Genomic DNA, 20,534 nt, shown 5'->3' with positions numbered 1-20,534 from the left:
AAAAATGTATGAAGAGTAGCATTCCATTATTCTTCACTGCATTCGTGGTCCAAGACTTCACACACCGTAAGTATGTAGATCATGCCAGGGTTGCAAAGGCTCATGGTTTGGGCTACAGACAAGGAGCATTGTGACATCACGCTGCCTGTGGAACTTTGATATTAAAGGCGAAACAGCTGCACAGTAGGTTAGGTGAAGTGCTCTGAGTGTGGAAAGGCAGCATGCTTGGGTCCCTGGACAAGGTGAGCCTACGACAAGGTGTCTGAATTTTAACCCGTATTGTAATATTAAACTCCTTTTTGTTGTACCGGCCTACTTACTAAGGAGTTCACAAGCTCAGCCCCACACAGACCTGGAGCTGATTATGTTAACGCAGACTATTTAAGAAACTGAGCGTGATCTAAAAGATTTTCTTGGATCTAGGACCATTTTGCCTAACTTTTAGGTCCTTCCTTCTCCTAAAGTCCTTTGTACAACTTAGGAAAACCTCACAGAACAGACTTTCAGGAGGTCAGATGGGTTTCCTTGTGCCTTCACACACACACACACACACACACACTTTCTAGCCCTCTTAAGGACAAAAAGATGGGTGTGAATACATAGGGCCAGTGGCGCAATGGATAACGCGTCTGACTACGGACCAGAAGATTGTAGGTTCGACTCCTATCTGGCTCGGAAGGGTTGTAAGTCTCTTTTTCATTATGTTCCTGTGGTATTCTTATTTACCTCAGACTTGTTGTAGGTTCAATATTCTCCAGCAGGGCTCATCCAGCAGTTGTTCCACGGTAGAGCTGCAGTATTAGGACCACGGCTAGTTAAACGTTTCCCATTTGCTGCTGGACTCTACGTGACGGCCGTCACGTGGTGTGCTGCTTTTGTATTTCAACTTGGGTCCCTGATTCTCTTAACTACATAAAAAAGCTTGTTGACAAAAGTGTGTGTGCGCGAGGGTCTGTGGACGCAGGCAGCTTTGTGCAATTGAATGCTTACCCATTTACATTTGTGAGAGGGACAAACCAACTCCTTGTGGGTTGCAGGCTTACAACTGGTAGCCCCAGTAGCCAGGCAGAACCACAGTTAAGGAGAGAGAGGAAGTTGGTCCATTATTAGAGAAGAACCATGAGCATCTTGCCCTGCTACCTTCTTCCCCTCTCAGCCACGATCGGCCACGATCTCTCTATTAGGGTGGAGGGTGAACATTTCTTGGACCTCAGAAACTGAGGGATGTAGACCCAATATGTCCTCCAAGCGCCTAGACACCTGGTGACCAATCTGGCATGGTGTTTTTCAGCATACCTGACCAATCTGGTTGCAAGGCAGATTTTAACAGTACTGCTGAAAAGGGACTCCCAGGCATCCCTGAGGCCATCATTTGCATAGGCCCTGCCCTTCTCTTTATCCTGCTTCCCACAAAGCAACTCATCACTGGCAGCAGTATAGATTTGGAGGTGGTGAAGAATAATGACAGGGAGGCTGAAAAAGAGAAAGAAAAGTCCCAGAAGTCCTGCAGGCTTCCTTGCTAAATGCTGCTGGACATAGAGCGCACCTTCTTTACTGCAAGGCAAATACATTAAAAATGTTCAGGAGAGACAATTTAAAAATACATATTACATGACACAGGACTGGAACCTGCTTTATTATTTCAATTAGTCTTGAAAACAAAGAAGATTTCTCTCCTAAAAGCTGTTAAAAATATGGAACGCTTCACGAATTTGCGTGTCATCCTTGCGCAGGGGCCATGCTAATCTTCTCTGTATCGTTCCAATTTTAGTATATGTGCTGCCGAAGCGAGCACACTTTATTGATGAACTGACAATGTTTATAAACTCTCTAAATCTACAGTCTCTAGACATAGGGTGGCCTGGCAGAGATGCTCAGGTGGCCAGTAAGCATTCAAATCTGAGCCAATGGGCAAAAATGTATGAAGAGTAGCAATCCATTATTCTTCACTGCATTCGTGGTCCAAGACTTCACACACCGTAAGTATGTAGATTATGCCAGGGTTGCAAAGGCTCATGGTTTGGGCTACAGACAAGGAGCACTGTGACATCACGCTGCCTGTGGAACTTTGATAATAAAGGCGAAACAGCTGCACAGTAGGTTAGGTGAAGTGCTCTGAGTGTGGAAAGGCAGCATGCTTGGGTCCCTGGACAAGGTGAGCCTACGACAAGGTATCAGAATTTTAACCCGTATTGTAATATTAAACTCCTTTTTGTTGTACCCGCCTACTTACTAAGGAGTTCACAAGCTCAGCCCCACACAGACCTGGAGCTGATTATGTTAACGCAGACTATTTAAGAAACTGAGCCTGATCTAAAAGATTTTCTTGGATCTAGGACCATTTTGCCTAGCTTTTAGGTCCTTCCTTCTCCTAAAGTCCTTTGTACAACTTAGGAAAACCTCACAGAACAGACTTTCAGGAGGTCAGATGGGTTTCCTTGTGCCTTCACACACACACACACACACACACACACACACACGCTTTCTAGCCTTCTTAAGGACAAAAAGATGGGTGTGAACACATAGGGCCAGTGGCGCAATGGATAACGCGTCTGACTACGGATCAGAAGATTGTAGGTTCGACTCCTATCTGGCTCGGAAGGGTTGTGGGTCTCTTTTTCATTATGTTCCTGTGGTATTCTTATTTACCTCAGACTTGTTATAGGTTCAATATTCTCCAGCAGGGCTCATCCAGCAGTTGTTCCACGGTAGAGCTGCAGTATTAGGACCACGGCTAGTTAAACGTTTCCCATTTGCTGCTTGACTCTACGTGACGGCCGTCACGTGGTGTGCTGCTTTTGTATTTCAACATGGGTCCCTGATTCTCTTAACTACATAAAAAAGCTTGTTGACAAAAGTGTGTGTGCGCGAGGGTCTGTGGACGCAGGCAGGTGTGTGCAATTGAATGCTTACCCATTTACATTTGTGAGAGGGACAAACCAACTCCTTGTGGGCTGCAGGCTTACAACTGGTAGCCCCAGTAGCCAGGCAGAACCACAGTTAAGGAGAGAGAGGAAGTTGGTCCATTATTAGAGAAGAACCATGAGCATCTTGCCCTGCTACCTTCTTCCCCTCTCAGCCACGATCGGCCAAGACCTCTCTATTAGGGTGGAGGGTGAACATTTCTTGGACATCAGAAACTGAGGGATGTAGACCCAATATGTCCTCCAAGCGCCTAGAGACCTGGTGACCAATCTGGCATGATGTTTTTCAGCATACCTGACCAATCTGGTTGCAAGGCAGATTTTAACAGTACTGCTGAAAAGGGACTCCCAGGCATCCCTGAGGCCATCATTTGCATAGGCCCTGCCCTTCTCTTTATCCTGCTTCCCACAAAGCAACTCATCACTGGCAGCAGTATAGATTTGGAGGTGGTGAAGAATAATGACAGGGAGGCTGAAAAAGAGAAAGAAAAGTCCCAGAAGTCCTGCAGGCTTCCTTGCTAAATGCTGCTGGACATAGAGCGCACCTTCTTTACTGCAAGGCAAATACATTAAAAATGTTGAGGAGAGACAATTTAAAAATACATATTACATGACACAGGACTGGAACCTGCTTTAATATTTCAATTAGTCTTGAAAACAAAGAAGATTTCTCTCCTAAAAGCTGTTAAAAATATGGAACGCTTCACGAATTTGCGTGTCATCCTTGCGCAGGGGCCATGATAATCTTCTCTGTATCGTTCCAATTTTAGTATATGTGCTGCCGAAGCGAGCACACTTTATTGATGAACTGACAATGTTTATAAACTCTCTAAATCTACAGTCTCTAGACATAGGGTGGCCTGGCAGAGATGCTCAGATGGCCAGTAAGCATTCAAATCTGAGCCAATGGGCAAAAATGTATGAAGAGTAGCAATCCATTATTCTTCACTGCATTCGTGGTCCAAGACTTCACACACCGTAAGTATGTAGATTATGCCAGGGTTGCAAAGGCTCATGGTTTGGGCTACAGACAAGGAGCATTGTGACATCACGCTGCCTGTGGAACTTTGATATTAAAGGCGAAACAGCTGCACAGTAGGTTAGGTGAAGTGCTCTGAGTGTGGAAAGGCAGCATGCTTGGGTCCCTGGACAAGGTGAGCCTACGACAAGGTGTCTGAATTTTAACCTGTATTGTAATATTAAACTCCTTTTTGTTGTACCCGCCTACTTACTAAGGAGTTCACAAGCTCAGCCCCACACAGACCTGGAGCTGATTATGTTAACGCAGACTATTTAAGAAACTGAGCCTGATCTAAAAGATTTTCTTGGATCTAGGACCATTTTGCCTAGCTTTTAGGTCCTTCCTTCTCCTAAAGTCCTTTGTACAACTTAGGAAAACCTCACAGAACAGACTTTCAGGAGGTCAGATGGGTTTCCTTGTGCCTTCACACACACACACACACACACACACACACACACACACACACACACACACACACACACACACACACACACACACACACACACACACACACACACACACACACACACACACACACACACACACACACACACACACACACACACACACACACACACACACACACACACACACACACACACACACACACACACACACACACACACACACACACACACACACACACACACACACACACACACACACACACACACACACACACACACACACACACACACACACACACACACACACACACACACACACACACACACACACACACACACACACACACACACACACACACACACACACACACACACACACACACACACACACACACACACACACACACACACACACACACACACACACACACACACACACACACACACACACACACACACACACACACACACACACACACACACACACACACACACACACACACACACACACACACACACGCTTTCTAGCCTTCTTAAGGACAAAAAGATGGGTGTGAACACATAGGGCCAGTGGCGCAATGGATAACGCGTCTGACTACGGATCAGAAGATTGTAGGTTTGACTCCTATCTGGCTCGGAAGGGTTGTGGGTCTCTTTTTCATTATGTTCCTGTGATATTCTTATTTACCTCAGACTTGTTATAGGTTCAATATTCTCCAGCAGGGCTCATCCAGCAGTTGTTCCATGGTAGAGCTGCAGTATTAGGACCACGGCTAGTTAAACGTTTCCCATTTGCTGCTGGACTCTACGTGACGGCCGTCACGTGGTGTGCTGCTTTTGTATTTCAACATGGGTCCCTGATTCTCTTAACTACATAAAAAAGCTTGTTGACAAAAGTGTGTGTGCGCGAGGGTCTGTGGACGCAGGCAGGTGTGTGCAATTGAATGCTTACCCATTTACATTTGTGAGAGGGACAAACCAACTCCTTGTGGGCTGCAGGCTTACAACTGGTAGCCCCAGTAGCCAGGCAGAACCACAGTTAAGGAGAGAGAGGAAGTTGGTCCATTATTAGAGAAGAACCATGAGCATCTTGCCCTGCTACCTTCTTCCCCTCTCAGCCACGATCGGCCAAGACCTCTCTATTAGGGTGGAGGGTGAACATTTCTTGGACCTCAGAAACTGAGTGATGTAGACCCAATATGTCCTCCAAGCGCCTAGAGACCTGGTGACCAATCTGGCATGATGTTTTTCAGCATACCTGACCAATCTGGTTGCAAGGCAGATTTTAACAGTACTGCTGAAAAGGGACTCCCAGGCATCCCTGAGGCCATCATTTGCATAGGCCCTGCCCTTCTCTTTATCCTGCTTCCCACAAAGCAACTCATCACTGGCAGCAGTATAGATTTGGAGGTGGTGAAGAATAATGACAGGGAGGCTGAAAAAGAGAAAGAAAAGTCCCAGAAGTCCTGCAGGCTTCCTTGCTAAATGCTGCTGGACATAGAGCGCACCTTCTTTACTGCAAGGCAAATACATTAAAAATGTTGAGGAGAGACAATTTAAAAATACATATTACATGACACAGGACTGGAACCTGCTTTATTATTTCAATTAGTCTTGAAAACAAAGAAGATTTCTCTCCTAAAAGCTGTTAAAAATATGGAACGCTTCACGAATTTGCGTGTCATCCTTGCGCAGGGGCCATGCTAATCTTCTCTGTATCGTTCCAATTTTAGTATATGTGCTGCCGAAGCGAGCACACTTTATTGATGAACTGACAATGTTTATAAACTCTCTAAATCTACAGTCTCTAGACATAGGGTGGCCTGGCAGAGATGCTCAGATGGCCAGTAAGCATTCAAATCTGAGCCAATGGGCAAAAATGTATGAAGAGTAGCAATCCATTATTCTTCACTGCATTCGTGGTCCAAGACTTCACACACCGTAAGTATGTAGATTATGCCAGGGTTGCAAAGGCTCATGGTTTGGGCTACAGACAAGGAGCATTGTGACATCACGCTGCCTGTGGAACTTTGATATTAAAGGCGAAACAGCTGCACAGTAGGTTAGGTGAAGTGCTCTGAGTGTGGAAAGGCAGCATGCTTGGGTCCCTGGACAAGGTGAGCCTACGACAAGGTGTCTGAATTTTAACCCGTATTGTAATATTAAACTCCTTTTTGTTGTACCCGCCTACTTACTAAGGAGTTCACAAGCTCAGCCCCACACAGACCTGGAGCTGATTATGTTAACGCAGACTATTTAAGAAACTGAGCCTGATTTAAAGATTTTCTTGGATCTAGGACCATTTTGCCTAGCTTTTAGGTCCTTCCTTCTCCTAAAGTCCTTTGTACAACTTAGGAAAACCTCACAGAACAGACTTTCAGGAGGTCAGATGGGTTTCCTTGTGCCTTCACACACACACACACACACACACACACACACACACGCTTTCTAGCCTTCTTAAGGACAAAAAGATGGGTGTGAACACATAGGGCCAGTGGTGCAATGGATAACGCGTCTGACTACGGATCAGAAGATTGTAGGTTCGACTCCTGTCTGGCTCGGAAGGGTTGTGGGTCTCTTTTTCATTATGTTCCTGTGGTATTCTTATTTACCTCAGACTTGTTATAGGTTCAATATTCTCCAGCAGGGCTCATCCAGCAGTTGTTCCACGGTAGAGCTGCAGTATTAGGACCACGGCTAGTTAAACGTTTCCCATTTGCTGCTGGACTCTACGTGACGGCCGTCACGTGGTGTGCTGCTTTTGTATTTCAACATGGGTCCCTGATTCTCTTAACTACATAAAAAAGCTTGTTGACAAAAGTGTGTGTGCGCGAGGGTCTGTGGACGCAGGCAGGTGTGTGCAATTGAATGCTTACCCATTTACATTTGTGAGAGGGACAAACCAACTCCTTGTGGGCTGCAGGCTTACAACTGGTAGCCCCAGTAGCCAGGCAGAACCACAGTTAAGGAGAGAGAGGAAGTTGGTCCATTATTAGAGAAGAACCATGAGCATCTTGCCCTGCTACCTTCTTCCCCTCTCAGCCACGATCGGCCACGATCGGCCAAGACCTCTCTATTAGGGTGGAGGGTGAACATTTCTTGGACCTCAGAAACTGAGGGATGTAGACCCAATATGTCCTCCAAGCGCCTAGAGACCTGGTGACCAATCTGGCATGGTGTTTTTCAGTATACCCAACCAATCTGGTTGCAAGGCAGATTTTAACAGTACTGCTGAAAAGGGACTCCCAGGCATCCCTGAGGCCATCATTTGCATAGGCCCTGCCCTTCTCTTTATCCTGCTTCCTACAAAGCAACTCATCACTGGCAGCAGTATAGATTTGGAGGTGGTGAAGAATAATGACAGGGAGGCTGAAAAAGAGAAAGAAAAGTCCCAGAAGTCCTGCAGGCTTCCTTGCTAAATGCTGCTGGACATAGAGCGCACCTTCTTTACTGCAAGGCAAATACATTCAAAATGTTGAGGAGAGACAATTTAAAAATACATATTACATGACACAGGACTGGAACCTGCTTTATTATTTCAATTAGTCTTGAAAACAAAGAAGATTTCTCTCCTAAAAGCTGTTAAAAATATGGAACGCTTCACGAATTTGCGTGTCATCCTTGCGCAGGGGCCATGCTAATCTTCTCTGTATCGTTCCAATTTTAGTATATGTGCTGCAGAAGCGAGCACACTTTATTGATGAACTGACAATGTTTATAAACTCTCTAAATCTACAGTCTCTAGACATAGGGTGGCCTGGCAGAGATGCTCAGATGGCCAGTAAGCATTCAAATCTGGGCCAATGGGCAAAAATGTATGAAGAGTAGCAATCCATTATTCTTCACTGCATTCGTGGTCCAAGACTTCACACACCGTAAGTATGTAGATTATGCCAGGGTTGCAAAGGCTCATGGTTTGGGCTACAGACAAGGAGCATTGTGACATCACGCTGCCTGTGAAACTTTGATATTAAAGGCGAAACAGCTGCACAGTAGGTTAGGTGAAGTGCTCTGAGTGTGGAAAGGCAGCATGCTTGGGACCCTGGACAAGGTGAGCCTACGACAAGGTGTCTGAATTTTAACCCGTATTGTAATATTAAACTCCTTTTTGTTGTACCCGCCTACTTACTAAGGAGTTCACAAGCTCAGCCCCACACAGACCTGGAGCTTATTATGTTAACGCAGACTATTTAAGAAACTGAGCGTGATCTAAAAGATTTTCTTGGATCTAGGACCATTTTGCCTAACTTTTAGGTCCTTCCTTCTCCTAAAGTCCTTTGTACAACTTAGGAAAACCTCACAGAACAGACTTTCAGGAGGTCAGATGGGTTTCCTTGTGCCTTCACACACACACACACACACACACTTTCTAGCCCTCTTAAGGACAAAAAGATGGGTGTGAATACATAGGGCCAGTGGCGCAATGGATAACGCGTCTGACTACGGATCAGAAGATTGTAGGTTCGACTCCTATCTGGCTCGGAAGGGTTGTAAGTCTCTTTTTCATTATGTTCCTGTGGTATTCTTATTTACCTCAGACTTGTTGTAGGTTCAATATTCTCCAGCAGGGCTCATCCAGCAGTTGTTCCACGGTAGAGCTGCAGTATTAGGACCACGGCTAATTAAACGTTTCCCATTTGCTGCTGGACTCTACGTGACGGCCGTCACGTGGTGTGCTGCTTTTGTATTTCAACATGGGTCCCTGATTCTCTTAACTACATAAAAAAGCTTGTTGACAAAAGTGTGTGTGCGCGAGGGTCTGTGGACGCAGGCAGCTTTGTGCAATTGAATGCTTACCCATTTACATTTGTGAGAGGGACAAACCAACTCCTTGTGGGTTGCAGGCTTACAACTGGTAGCCCCAGTAGCCAGGCAGAACCACAGTTAAGGAGAGAGAGGAAGTTGGTCCATTATTAGAGAAGAACCATGAGCATCTTGCCCTGCTACCTTCTTCCCCTCTCAGCCACGATCGGCCACGATCGGCCAAGACCTCTCTATTAGGGTGGAGGGTGAACATTTCTTGGACATCAGAAACTGAGGGATGTAGACCCAATATGTCCTCCAAGCGCCTAGAGACCTGGTGCCCAATCTGGCATGGTGTTTTTCAGCATACCCGACCAATCTGGTTGCAAGGCAGATTTTAACAGTACTGCTGAAAAGGGACTCCCAGGCATCCCTGAGGCCATCATTTGCATAGGCCCTGCCCTTCTCTTTATCCTGCTTCCCACAAAGCAACTCATCACTGGCAGCAGTATAGATTTGGAGGTGGTGAAGAATAATGACAGGGAGGCTGAAAAAGAGAAAGAAAAGTCCCAGAAGTCCTGCAGGCTTCCTTGCTAAATGCTGCTGGACATAGAGCGCACCTTCTTTACTGCAAGGCAAATACATTAAAAATGTTGAGGAGAGACAATTTAAAAATACATATTACATGACACAGGACTGGAACCTGCTTTAATATTTCAATTAGTCTTGAAAACAAAGAAGATTTCTCTCCTAAAAGCTGTTAAAAATATGGAACGCTTCACAAATTTGCGTGTCATCCTTGCGCAGGGGCCATGCTAATCTTCTCTGTATCGTTTCAATTTTAGTATATGTGCTGCCGAAGCGAGCACACTTTATTGATGAACTGACACGTTTATAAACTCTCTAAATCTACAGTCTCTAGACATAGGGTGGCCTGGCAGAGATGCTCAGATGGCCAGTAAGCATTCAAATCTGAGCCAATGGGCAAAAATGTATGAAGAGTAGCATTCCATTATTCTTCACTGCATTCGTGGTCCAAGACTTCACACACCGTAAGTATGTAGATCATGCCAGGGTTGCAAAGGCTCATGGTTTGGGCTACAGACAAGGAGCATTGTGACATCACGCTGCCTGTGGAACTTTGATATTAAAGGCGAAACAGCTGCACAGTAGGTTAGGTGAAGTGCTCTGAGTGTGGAAAGGCAGCATGCTTGGGTCCCTGGACAAGGTGAGCCTACGACAAGGTGTCTGAATTTTAACCCGTATTGTAATATTAAACTCCTTTTTGTTGTACCGGCCTACTTACTAAGGAGTTCACAAGCTCAGCCCCACACAGACCTGGAGCTGATTATGTTAACGCAGACTATTTAAGAAACTGAGCGTGATCTAAAAGATTTTCTTGGATCTAGGACCATTTTGCCTAACTTTTAGGTCCTTCCTTCTCCTAAAGTCCTTTGTACAACTTAGGAAAACCTCACAGAACAGACTTTCAGGAGGTCAGATGGGTTTCCTTGTGCCTTCACACACACACACACACACACACTTTCTAGCCCTCTTAAGGACAAAAAGATGGGTGTGAATACATAGGGCCAGTGGCGCAATGGATAACGCGTCTGACTACGGACCAGAAGATTGTAGGTTCGACTCCTATCTGGCTCGGAAGGGTTGTAAGTCTCTTTTTCATTATGTTCCTGTGGTATTCTTATTTACCTCAGACTTGTTGTAGGTTCAATATTCTCCAGCAGGGCTCATCCAGCAGTTGTTCCACGGTAGAGCTGCAGTATTAGGACCACGGCTAGTTAAACGTTTCCCATTTGCTGCTGGACTCTACGTGACGGCCGTCACGTGGTGTGCTGCTTTTGTATTTCAACTTGGGTCCCTGATTCTCTTAACTACATAAAAAAGCTTGTTGACAAAAGTGTGTGTGCGCGAGGGTCTGTGGACGCAGGCAGCTTTGTGCAATTGAATGCTTACCCATTTACATTTGTGAGAGGGACAAACCAACTCCTTGTGGGTTGCAGGCTTACAACTGGTAGCCCCAGTAGCCAGGCAGAACCACAGTTAAGGAGAGAGAGGAAGTTGGTCCATTATTAGAGAAGAACCATGAGCATCTTGCCCTGCTACCTTCTTCCCCTCTCAGCCACGATCGGCCACGATCTCTCTATTAGGGTGGAGGGTGAACATTTCTTGGACCTCAGAAACTGAGGGATGTAGACCCAATATGTCCTCCAAGCGCCTAGACACCTGGTGACCAATCTGGCATGGTGTTTTTCAGCATACCTGACCAATCTGGTTGCAAGGCAGATTTTAACAGTACTGCTGAAAAGGGACTCCCAGGCATCCCTGAGGCCATCATTTGCATAGGCCCTGCCCTTCTCTTTATCCTGCTTCCCACAAAGCAACTCATCACTGGCAGCAGTATAGATTTGGAGGTGGTGAAGAATAATGACAGGGAGGCTGAAAAAGAGAAAGAAAAGTCCCAGAAGTCCTGCAGGCTTCCTTGCTAAATGCTGCTGGACATAGAGCGCACCTTCTTTACTGCAAGGCAAATACATTAAAAATGTTCAGGAGAGACAATTTAAAAATACATATTACATGACACAGGACTGGAACCTGCTTTATTATTTCAATTAGTCTTGAAAACAAAGAAGATTTCTCTCCTAAAAGCTGTTAAAAATATGGAACGCTTCACGAATTTGCGTGTCATCCTTGCGCAGGGGCCATGCTAATCTTCTCTGTATCGTTCCAATTTTAGTATATGTGCTGCCGAAGCGAGCACACTTTATTGATGAACTGACAATGTTTATAAACTCTCTAAATCTACAGTCTCTAGACATAGGGTGGCCTGGCAGAGATGCTCAGGTGGCCAGTAAGCATTCAAATCTGAGCCAATGGGCAAAAATGTATGAAGAGTAGCAATCCATTATTCTTCACTGCATTCGTGGTCCAAGACTTCACACACCGTAAGTATGTAGATTATGCCAGGGTTGCAAAGGCTCATGGTTTGGGCTACAGACAAGGAGCACTGTGACATCACGCTGCCTGTGGAACTTTGATAATAAAGGCGAAACAGCTGCACAGTAGGTTAGGTGAAGTGCTCTGAGTGTGGAAAGGCAGCATGCTTGGGTCCCTGGACAAGGTGAGCCTACGACAAGGTATCAGAATTTTAACCCGTATTGTAATATTAAACTCCTTTTTGTTGTACCCGCCTACTTACTAAGGAGTTCACAAGCTCAGCCCCACACAGACCTGGAGCTGATTATGTTAACGCAGACTATTTAAGAAACTGAGCCTGATCTAAAAGATTTTCTTGGATCTAGGACCATTTTGCCTAGCTTTTAGGTCCTTCCTTCTCCTAAAGTCCTTTGTACAACTTAGGAAAACCTCACAGAACAGACTTTCAGGAGGTCAGATGGGTTTCCTTGTGCCTTCACACACACACACACACACACACACACACGCTTTCTAGCCTTCTTAAGGACAAAAAGATGGGTGTGAACACATAGGGCCAGTGGCGCAATGGATAACGCGTCTGACTACGGATCAGAAGATTGTAGGTTCGACTCCTATCTGGCTCGGAAGGGTTGTGGGTCTCTTTTTCATTATGTTCCTGTGGTATTCTTATTTACCTCAGACTTGTTATAGGTTCAATATTCTCCAGCAGGGCTCATCCAGCAGTTGTTCCACGGTAGAGCTGCAGTATTAGGACCACGGCTAGTTAAACGTTTCCCATTTGCTGCTTGACTCTACGTGACGGCCGTCACGTGGTGTGCTGCTTTTGTATTTCAACATGGGTCCCTGATTCTCTTAACTACATAAAAAAGCTTGTTGACAAAAGTGTGTGTGCGCGAGGGTCTGTGGACGCAGGCAGGTGTGTGCAATTGAATGCTTACCCATTTACATTTGTGAGAGGGACAAACCAACTCCTTGTGGGCTGCAGGCTTACAACTGGTAGCCCCAGTAGCCAGGCAGAACCACAGTTAAGGAGAGAGAGGAAGTTGGTCCATTATTAGAGAAGAACCATGAGCATCTTGCCCTGCTACCTTCTTCCCCTCTCAGCCACGATCGGCCAAGACCTCTCTATTAGGGTGGAGGGTGAACATTTCTTGGACATCAGAAACTGAGGGATGTAGACCCAATATGTCCTCCAAGCGCCTAGAGACCTGGTGACCAATCTGGCATGATGTTTTTCAGCATACCTGACCAATCTGGTTGCAAGGCAGATTTTAACAGTACTGCTGAAAAGGGACTCCCAGGCATCCCTGAGGCCATCATTTGCATAGGCCCTGCCCTTCTCTTTATCCTGCTTCCCACAAAGCAACTCATCACTGGCAGCAGTATAGATTTGGAGGTGGTGAAGAATAATGACAGGGAGGCTGAAAAAGAGAAAGAAAAGTCCCAGAAGTCCTGCAGGCTTCCTTGCTAAATGCTGCTGGACATAGAGCGCACCTTCTTTACTGCAAGGCAAATACATTAAAAATGTTGAGGAGAGACAATTTAAAAATACATATTACATGACACAGGACTGGAACCTGCTTTAATATTTCAATTAGTCTTGAAAACAAAGAAGATTTCTCTCCTAAAAGCTGTTAAAAATATGGAACGCTTCACGAATTTGCGTGTCATCCTTGCGCAGGGGCCATGATAATCTTCTCTGTATCGTTCCAATTTTAGTATATGTGCTGCCGAAGCGAGCACACTTTATTGATGAACTGACAATGTTTATAAACTCTCTAAATCTACAGTCTCTAGACATAGGGTGGCCTGGCAGAGATGCTCAGATGGCCAGTAAGCATTCAAATCTGAGCCAATGGGCAAAAATGTATGAAGAGTAGCAATCCATTATTCTTCACTGCATTCGTGGTCCAAGACTTCACACACCGTAAGTATGTAGATTATGCCAGGGTTGCAAAGGCTCATGGTTTGGGCTACAGACAAGGAGCATTGTGACATCACGCTGCCTGTGGAACTTTGATATTAAAGGCGAAACAGCTGCACAGTAGGTTAGGTGAAGTGCTCTGAGTGTGGAAAGGCAGCATGCTTGGGTCCCTGGACAAGGTGAGCCTACGACAAGGTGTCTGAATTTTAACCCGTATTGTAATATTAAACTCCTTTTTGTTGTACCCGCCTACTTACTAAGGAGTTCACAAGCTCAGCCCCACACAGACCTGGAGCTGATTATGTTAACGCAGACTATTTAAGAAACTGAGCCTGATTTAAAGATTTTCTTGGATCTAGGACCATTTTGCCTAGCTTTTAGGTCCTTCCTTCTCCTAAAGTCCTTTGTACAACTTAGGAAAACCTCACAGAACAGACTTTCAGGAGGTCAGATGGGTTTCCTTGTGCCTTCACACACACACACACACACACACACACACACACACACGCTTTCTAGCCTTCTTAAGGACAAAAAGATGGGTGTGAACACATAGGGCCAGTGGTGCAATGGATAACGCGTCTGACTACGGATCAGAAGATTGTAGGTTCGACTCCTGTCTGGCTCGGAAGGGTTGTGGGTCTCTTTTTCATTATGTTCCTGTGGTATTCTTATTTACCTCAGACTTGTTATAGGTTCAATATTCTCCAGCAGGGCTCATCCAGCAGTTGTTCCACGGTAGAGCTGCAGTATTAGGACCACGGCTAGTTAAACGTTTCCCATTTGCTGCTGGACTCTACGTGACGGCCGTCACGTGGTGTGCTGCTTTTGTATTTCAACATGGGTCCCTGATTCTCTTAACTACATAAAAAAGCTTGTTGACAAAAGTGTGTGTGCGCGAGGGTCTGTGGACGCAGGCAGGTGTGTGCAATTGAATGCTTACCCATTTACATTTGTGAGAGGGACAAACCAACTCCTTGTGGGCTGCAGGCTTACAACTGGTAGCCCCAGTAGCCAGGCAGAACCACAGTTAAGGAGAGAGAGGAAGTTGGTCCATTATTAGAGAAGAACCATGAGCATCTTGCCCTGCTACCTTCTTCCCCTCTCAGCCACGATCGGCCACGATCGGCCAAGACCTCTCTATTAGGGTGGAGGGTGAACATTTCTTGGACCTCAGAAACTGAGGGATGTAGACCCAATATGTCCTCCAAGCGCCTAGAGACCTGGTGACCAATCTGGCATGGTGTTTTTCAGTATACCCAACCAATCTGGTTGCAAGGCAGATTTTAACAGTACTGCTGAAAAGGGACTCCCAGGCATCCCTGAGGCCATCATTTGCATAGGCCCTGCCCTTCTCTTTATCCTGCTTCCTACAAAGCAACTCATCACTGGCAGCAGTATAGATTTGGAGGTGGTGAAGAATAATGACAGGGAGGCTGAAAAAGAGAAAGAAAAGTCCCAGAAGTCCTGCAGGCTTCCTTGCTAAATGCTGCTGGACATAGAGCGCACCTTCTTTACTGCAAGGCAAATACATTCAAAATGTTGAGGAGAGACAATTTAAAAATACATATTACATGACACAGGACTGGAACCTGCTTTATTATTTCAATTAGTCTTGAAAACAAAGAAGATTTCTCTCCTAAAAGCTGTTAAAAATATGGAACGCTTCACGAATTTGCGTGTCATCCTTGCGCAGGGGCCATGCTAATCTTCTCTGTATCGTTCCAATTTTAGTATATGTGCTGCAGAAGCGAGCACACTTTATTGATGAACTGACAATGTTTATAAACTCTCTAAATCTACAGTCTCTAGACATAGGGTGGCCTGGCAGAGATGCTCAGATGGCCAGTAAGCATTCAAATCTGGGCCAATGGGCAAAAATGTATGAAGAGTAGCAATCCATTATTCTTCACTGCATTCGTGGTCCAAGACTTCACACACCGTAAGTATGTAGATTATGCCAGGGTTGCAAAGGCTCATGGTTTGGGCTACAGACAAGGAGCATTGTGACATCACGCTGCCTGTGAAACTTTGATATTAAAGGCGAAACAGCTGCACAGTAGGTTAGGTGAAGTGCTCTGAGTGTGGAAAGGCAGCATGCTTGGGACCCTGGACAAGGTGAGCCTACGACAAGGTGTCTGAATTTTAACCCGTATTGTAATATTAAACTCCTTTTTGTTGTACCCGCCTACTTACTAAGGAGTTCACAAGCTCAGCCCCACACAGACCTGGAGCTTATTATGTTAACGCAGACTATTTAAGAAACTGAGCGTGATCTAAAAGATTTTCTTGGATCTAGGACCATTTTGCCTAACTTTTAGGTCCTTCCTTCTCCTAAAGTCCTTTGTACAACTTAGGAAAACCTCACAGAACAGACTTTCAGGAGGTCAGATGGGTTTCCTTGTGCCTTCACACACACACACACACACACACTTTCTAGCCCTCTTAAGGACAAAAAGATGGGTGTGAATACATAGGGCCAGTGGCGCAATGGATAACGCGTCTGACTACGGATCAGAAGATTGTAGGTTCGACTCCTATCTGGCTCGGAAGGGTTGTAAGTCTCTTTTTCATTATGTTCCTGTGGTATTCTTATTTACCTCAGACTTGTTGTAGGTTCAATATTCTCCAGCAGGGCTCATCCAGCAGTTGTTCCACGGTAGAGCTGCAGTATTAGGACCACGGCTAATTAAACGTTTCCCATTTGCTGCTGGACTCTACGTGACGGCCGTCACGTGGTGTGCTGCTTTTGTATTTCAACATGGGTCCCTGATTCTCTTAACTACATAAAAAAGCTTGTTGACAAAAGTGTGTGTGCGCGAGGGTCTGTGGACGCAGGCAGCTTTGTGCAATTGAATGCTTACCCATTTACATTTGTGAGAGGGACAAACCAACTCCTTGTGGGTTGCAGGCTTACAACTGGTAGCCCCAGTAGCCAGGCAGAACCACAGTTAAGGAGAGAGAGGAAGTTGGTCCATTATTAGAGAAGAACCATGAGCATCTTGCCCTGCTACCTTCTTCCCCTCTCAGCCACGATCGGCCACGATCGGCCAAGACCTCTCTATTAGGGTGGAGGGTGAACATTTCTTGGACCTCAGAAACTGAGGGATGTAGACCCAATATGTCCTCCAAGCGCCTAGAGACCTGGTGCCCAATCTGGCATGGTGTTTTTCAGCATACCCGACCAATCTGGTTGCAAGGCAGATTTTAACAGTACTGCTGAAAAGGGACTCCCAGGCATCCCTGAGGCCATCATTTGCATAGGCCCTGCCCTTCTCTTTATCCTGCTTCCCACAAAGCAACTCATCACTGGCAGCAGTATAGATTTGGAGGTGGTGAAGAATAATGACAGGGAGGCTGAAAAAGAGAAAGAAAAGTCCCAGAAGTCCTGCAGGCTTCCTTGCTAAATGCTGCTGGACATAGAGCGCACCTTCTTTACTGCAAGGCAAATACATTAAAAATGTTGAGGAGAGACAATTTAAAAATACATATTACATGACACAGGACTGGAACCTGCTTTAATATTTCAATTAGTCTTGAAAACAAAGAAGATTTCTCTCCTAAAAGCTGTTAAAAATATGGAACGCTTCACAAATTTGCGTGTCATCCTTGCGCAGGGGCCATGCTAATCTTCTCTGTATCGTTTCAATTTTAGTATATGTGCTGCCGAAGCGAGCACACTTTATTGATGAACTGACACGTTTATAAACTCTCTAAATCTACAGTCTCTAGACATAGGGTGGCCTGGCAGAGATGCTCAGATGGCCAGTAAGCATTCAAATCTGAGCCAATGGGCAAAAATGTATGAAGAGTAGCATTCCATTATTCTTCACTGCATTCGTGGTCCAAGACTTCACACACCGTAAGTATGTAGATCATGCCAGGGTTGCAAAGGCTCATGGTTTGGGCTACAGACAAGGAGCATTGTGACATCACGCTGCCTGTGGAACTTTGATATTAAAGGCGAAACAGCTGCACAGTAGGTTAGGTGAAGTGCTCTGAGTGTGGAAAGGCAGCATGCTTGGGTCCCTGGACAAGGTGAGCCTACGACAAGGTGTCTGAATTTTAACCCGTATTGTAATATTAAACTCCTTTTTGTTGTACCGGCCTACTTACTAAGGAGTTCACAAGCTCAGCCCCACACAGACCTGGAGCTGATTATGTTAACGCAGACTATTTAAGAAACTGAGCGTGATCTAAAAGATTTTCTTGGATCTAGGACCATTTTGCCTAACTTTTAGGTCCTTCCTTCTCCTAAAGTCCTTTGTACAACTTAGGAAAACCTCACAGAACAGACTTTCAGGAGGTCAGATGGGTTTCCTTGTGCCTTCACACACACACACACACACACACTTTCTAGCCCTCTTAAGGACAAAAAGATGGGTGTGAATACATAGGGCCAGTGGCGCAATGGATAACGCGTCTGACTACGGACCAGAAGATTGTAGGTTCGACTCCTATCTGGCTCGGAAGGGTTGTAAGTCTCTTTTTCATTATGTTCCTGTGGTATTCTTATTTACCTCAGACTTGTTGTAGGTTCAATATTCTCCAGCAGGGCTCATCCAGCAGTTGTTCCACGGTAGAGCTGCAGTATTAGGACCACGGCTAGTTAAACGTTTCCCATTTGCTGCTGGACTCTACGTGACGGCCGTCACGTGGTGTGCTGCTTTTGTATTTCAACTTGGGTCCCTGATTCTCTTAACTACATAAAAAAGCTTGTTGACAAAAGTGTGTGTGCGCGAGGGTCTGTGGACGCAGGCAGCTTTGTGCAATTGAATGCTTACCCATTTACATTTGTGAGAGGGACAAACCAACTCCTTGTGGGTTGCAGGCTTACAACTGGTAGCCCCAGTAGCCAGGCAGAACCACAGTTAAGGAGAGAGAGGAAGTTGGTCCATTATTAGAGAAGAACCATGAGCATCTTGCCCTGCTACCTTCTTCCCCTCTCAGCCACGATCGGCCACGATCTCTCTATTAGGGTGGAGGGTGAACATTTCTTGGACCTCAGAAACTGAGGGATGTAGACCCAATATGTCCTCCAAGCGCCTAGACACCTGGTGACCAATCTGGCATGGTGTTTTTCAGCATACCTGACCAATCTGGTTGCAAGGCAGATTTTAACAGTACTGCTGAAAAGGGACTCCCAGGCATCCCTGAGGCCATCATTTGCATAGGCCCTGCCCTTCTCTTTATCCTGCTTCCCACAAAGCAACTCATCACTGGCAGCAGTATAGATTTGGAGGTGGTGAAGAATAATGACAGGGAGGCTGAAAAAGAGAAAGAAAAGTCCCAGAAGTCCTGCAGGCTTCCTTGCTAAATGCTGCTGGACATAGAGCGCACCTTCTTTACTGCAAGGCAAATACATTAAAAATGTTCAGGAGAGACAATTTAAAAATACATATTACATGACACAGGACTGGAACCTGCTTTATTATTTCAATTAGTCTTGAAAACAAAGAAGATTTCTCTCCTAAAAGCTGTTAAAAATATGGAACGCTTCACGAATTTGCGTGTCATCCTTGCGCAGGGGCCATGCTAATCTTCTCTGTATCGTTCCAATTTTAGTATATGTGCTGCCGAAGCGAGCACACTTTATTGATGAACTGACAATGTTTATAAACTCTCTAAATCTACAGTCTCTAGACATAGGGTGGCCTGGCAGAGATGCTCAGGTGGCCAGTAAGCATTCAAATCTGAGCCAATGGGCAAAAATGTATGAAGAGTAGCAATCCATTATTCTTCACTGCATTCGTGGTCCAAGACTTCACACACCGTAAGTATGTAGATTATGCCAGGGTTGCAAAGGCTCATGGTTTGGGCTACAGACAAGGAGCACTGTGACATCACGCTGCCTGTGGAACTTTGATAATAAAGGCGAAACAGCTGCACAGTAGGTTAGGTGAAGTGCTCTGAGTGTGGAAAGGCAGCATGCTTGGGTCCCTGGACAAGGTGAGCCTACGACAAGGTATCAGAATTTTAACCCGTATTGTAATATTAAACTCCTTTTTGTTGTACCCGCCTACTTACTAAGGAGTTCACAAGCTCAGCCCCACACAGACCTGGAGCTGATTATGTTAACGCAGACTATTTAAGAAACTGAGCCTGATCTAAAAGATTTTCTTGGATCTAGGACCATTTTGCCTAGCTTTTAGGTCCTTCCTTCTCCTAAAGTCCTTTGTACAACTTAGGAAAACCTCACAGAACAGACTTTCAGGAGGTCAGATGGGTTTCCTTGTGCCTTCACACACACACACACACACACACACACACACACGCTTTCTAGCCTTCTTAAGGACAAAAAGATGGGTGTGAACACATAGGGCCAGTGGCGCAATGGATAACGCGTCTGACTACGGATCAGAAGATTGTAGGTTCGACTCCTATCTGGCTCGGAAGGGTTGTGGGTCTCTTTTTCATTATGTTCCTGTGGTATTCTTATTTACCTCAGACTTGTTATAGGTTCAATATTCTCCAGCAGGGCTCATCCAGCAGTTGTTCCACGGTAGAGCTGCAGTATTAGGACCACGGCTAGTTAAACGTTTCCCATTTGCTGCTTGACTCTA

The 20,534-nt window shown here is 45.4% G+C and overlaps 21 non-coding genes across 21 annotated transcripts; 11 read left to right on the top strand and 10 right to left on the bottom strand.

Moving 5' to 3' along the window:
* Positions 1 to 602: 602 nt before the first annotated feature.
* Positions 603 to 675, top strand: TRNAR-ACG (transfer RNA arginine (anticodon ACG)). Its single transcript has one exon. It is a non-coding gene; the product is annotated as a tRNA-Arg (tRNA).
* A 1,013-nt stretch (positions 676 to 1,688) lies between these two features.
* On the bottom strand, positions 1,689 to 1,795 carry LOC144764594 (U6 spliceosomal RNA). Its single transcript, XR_013596645.1, has one exon. It is a non-coding gene; the product is annotated as a U6 spliceosomal RNA (small nuclear RNA).
* A 730-nt stretch (positions 1,796 to 2,525) lies between these two features.
* TRNAR-ACG (transfer RNA arginine (anticodon ACG)) lies at positions 2,526 to 2,598 on the top strand. The gene has a single exon. It is a non-coding gene; the product is annotated as a tRNA-Arg (tRNA).
* Positions 2,599 to 3,611: 1,013 nt separating this feature from the next.
* LOC144765198 (U6 spliceosomal RNA) lies at positions 3,612 to 3,718 on the bottom strand. The gene has a single exon (XR_013597206.1). It is a non-coding gene; the product is annotated as a U6 spliceosomal RNA (small nuclear RNA).
* A 1,198-nt stretch (positions 3,719 to 4,916) lies between these two features.
* Positions 4,917 to 4,989, top strand: TRNAR-ACG (transfer RNA arginine (anticodon ACG)). The gene has a single exon. It is a non-coding gene; the product is annotated as a tRNA-Arg (tRNA).
* Positions 4,990 to 6,002: 1,013 nt separating this feature from the next.
* On the bottom strand, positions 6,003 to 6,109 carry LOC144764593 (U6 spliceosomal RNA). Its single transcript, XR_013596644.1, has one exon. It is a non-coding gene; the product is annotated as a U6 spliceosomal RNA (small nuclear RNA).
* Positions 6,110 to 6,840: 731 nt separating this feature from the next.
* On the top strand, positions 6,841 to 6,913 carry TRNAR-ACG (transfer RNA arginine (anticodon ACG)). Its single transcript has one exon. It is a non-coding gene; the product is annotated as a tRNA-Arg (tRNA).
* Positions 6,914 to 7,936: 1,023 nt separating this feature from the next.
* LOC144764886 (U6 spliceosomal RNA) lies at positions 7,937 to 8,043 on the bottom strand. Its single transcript, XR_013596912.1, has one exon. It is a non-coding gene; the product is annotated as a U6 spliceosomal RNA (small nuclear RNA).
* A 718-nt stretch (positions 8,044 to 8,761) lies between these two features.
* On the top strand, positions 8,762 to 8,834 carry TRNAR-ACG (transfer RNA arginine (anticodon ACG)). The gene has a single exon. It is a non-coding gene; the product is annotated as a tRNA-Arg (tRNA).
* Positions 8,835 to 9,857: 1,023 nt separating this feature from the next.
* LOC144764796 (U6 spliceosomal RNA) lies at positions 9,858 to 9,964 on the bottom strand. The gene has a single exon (XR_013596826.1). It is a non-coding gene; the product is annotated as a U6 spliceosomal RNA (small nuclear RNA).
* Positions 9,965 to 10,681: 717 nt separating this feature from the next.
* On the top strand, positions 10,682 to 10,754 carry TRNAR-ACG (transfer RNA arginine (anticodon ACG)). Its single transcript has one exon. It is a non-coding gene; the product is annotated as a tRNA-Arg (tRNA).
* A 1,013-nt stretch (positions 10,755 to 11,767) lies between these two features.
* Positions 11,768 to 11,874, bottom strand: LOC144764592 (U6 spliceosomal RNA). Its single transcript, XR_013596643.1, has one exon. It is a non-coding gene; the product is annotated as a U6 spliceosomal RNA (small nuclear RNA).
* Positions 11,875 to 12,600: 726 nt separating this feature from the next.
* TRNAR-ACG (transfer RNA arginine (anticodon ACG)) lies at positions 12,601 to 12,673 on the top strand. The gene has a single exon. It is a non-coding gene; the product is annotated as a tRNA-Arg (tRNA).
* A 1,013-nt stretch (positions 12,674 to 13,686) lies between these two features.
* LOC144765197 (U6 spliceosomal RNA) lies at positions 13,687 to 13,793 on the bottom strand. The gene has a single exon (XR_013597205.1). It is a non-coding gene; the product is annotated as a U6 spliceosomal RNA (small nuclear RNA).
* Positions 13,794 to 14,526: 733 nt separating this feature from the next.
* TRNAR-ACG (transfer RNA arginine (anticodon ACG)) lies at positions 14,527 to 14,599 on the top strand. The gene has a single exon. It is a non-coding gene; the product is annotated as a tRNA-Arg (tRNA).
* A 1,023-nt stretch (positions 14,600 to 15,622) lies between these two features.
* Positions 15,623 to 15,729, bottom strand: LOC144764885 (U6 spliceosomal RNA). The gene has a single exon (XR_013596911.1). It is a non-coding gene; the product is annotated as a U6 spliceosomal RNA (small nuclear RNA).
* A 718-nt stretch (positions 15,730 to 16,447) lies between these two features.
* On the top strand, positions 16,448 to 16,520 carry TRNAR-ACG (transfer RNA arginine (anticodon ACG)). Its single transcript has one exon. It is a non-coding gene; the product is annotated as a tRNA-Arg (tRNA).
* A 1,023-nt stretch (positions 16,521 to 17,543) lies between these two features.
* On the bottom strand, positions 17,544 to 17,650 carry LOC144764795 (U6 spliceosomal RNA). Its single transcript, XR_013596825.1, has one exon. It is a non-coding gene; the product is annotated as a U6 spliceosomal RNA (small nuclear RNA).
* Positions 17,651 to 18,367: 717 nt separating this feature from the next.
* On the top strand, positions 18,368 to 18,440 carry TRNAR-ACG (transfer RNA arginine (anticodon ACG)). The gene has a single exon. It is a non-coding gene; the product is annotated as a tRNA-Arg (tRNA).
* A 1,013-nt stretch (positions 18,441 to 19,453) lies between these two features.
* LOC144764591 (U6 spliceosomal RNA) lies at positions 19,454 to 19,560 on the bottom strand. The gene has a single exon (XR_013596642.1). It is a non-coding gene; the product is annotated as a U6 spliceosomal RNA (small nuclear RNA).
* A 730-nt stretch (positions 19,561 to 20,290) lies between these two features.
* TRNAR-ACG (transfer RNA arginine (anticodon ACG)) lies at positions 20,291 to 20,363 on the top strand. The gene has a single exon. It is a non-coding gene; the product is annotated as a tRNA-Arg (tRNA).
* The last annotated feature ends 171 nt before the right edge of the window (positions 20,364 to 20,534 follow it).

Source organism: Lissotriton helveticus, chromosome 6 (genome assembly GCF_964261635.1).
Source record: "Lissotriton helveticus chromosome 6, aLisHel1.1, whole genome shotgun sequence".
Lineage (NCBI taxonomy): Eukaryota > Metazoa > Chordata > Amphibia > Caudata > Salamandridae > Lissotriton > Lissotriton helveticus.
This window is presented reverse-complemented; position numbering and strand designations above follow the sequence as displayed.